Here is a 909-nt window from a genome sequence, read left to right on the forward strand (position 1 = left end):
CTCACACACACACACACACACACACACACACACACACACACACACACACAAGCACAAACAAACACACACTCAAACCCACCCACAGACAGCAGAACTAATGCTCAGTTCCTGTCAAAAATATTGACCCACACATTGCTACTAATCCTCTGAACTATACCTTCGCACTCTAGTCTCTCTACTCGAGACTACAGTAATGCACTGCAAAAAAATATTTCTAATCAATATCTTTGACTTGTTTTCCAGTAAACCATCCACAAAACAAGATCAACCCAGAAAGCAAACACCACTGTCTTAAATTAACATTGAATCAATTAGCAAATATTTTATTCAAAGCATCTAGTCTTGTGTCATGTTTAAGGTATAAGGTATAGACTATAGACTAAATATAGAAATATATAGAAAAAAAATGAAAAAATGTAAAAATCAAAATACGCTTTTATACACTATATACTCAACAAACATTCTCTCAAAATGAGTTTTACCTCGTGCAGTTCCACTTCTCAGGCAAGTTTATCTTGCTTTAAATATATATAGGTATTCCAGATATATAATTTTACTGGAAAACAATGTTTATTAATAATACTCTTCTTCAATTACAAAATAATGAAAAAATATTTTTCAAAGAAGATTATTGGAATATGTTTTACAAGAAACATTTAATTTAATATGTTACTTGCGGAGTCTTTGTAATTATTTGTGAAATGTACTAGCAATTTCTGAGTGGAAATTGTTTCTACACCAATTTTTTTTTTGGACATTCAACACTGTGACTGAATGAACAGCAAATCAGAATCAATCAGAGAGAAAAAAAAAAAATTCAGACACCTTCCTCCGCAGGCACTATTTTTTAATAATACACCCTTAAAAATAAAGGTCCTATAAGGGGGTTTTCACAGCGATAGAACAACC

At 31.9% G+C, this 909-nt stretch overlaps 1 protein-coding gene across 1 annotated transcript in view; it reads right to left on the bottom strand.

Annotated features, from left to right (window-relative positions):
* neff1 (neuronal intermediate filament family member 1) overlaps nucleotides 1-909 on the bottom strand; it is an 11,468-nt gene that overhangs the window by 9,024 nt on the left and 1,535 nt on the right. The window lies entirely within an intron of this gene.

Source organism: Sinocyclocheilus rhinocerous, unplaced genomic scaffold (genome assembly GCF_001515625.1).
Source record: "Sinocyclocheilus rhinocerous isolate Xijiao unplaced genomic scaffold, SAMN03320098_v1.1 scaffold352, whole genome shotgun sequence".
In the NCBI taxonomy this organism is placed as follows: domain Eukaryota; kingdom Metazoa; phylum Chordata; class Actinopteri; order Cypriniformes; family Cyprinidae; genus Sinocyclocheilus; species Sinocyclocheilus rhinocerous.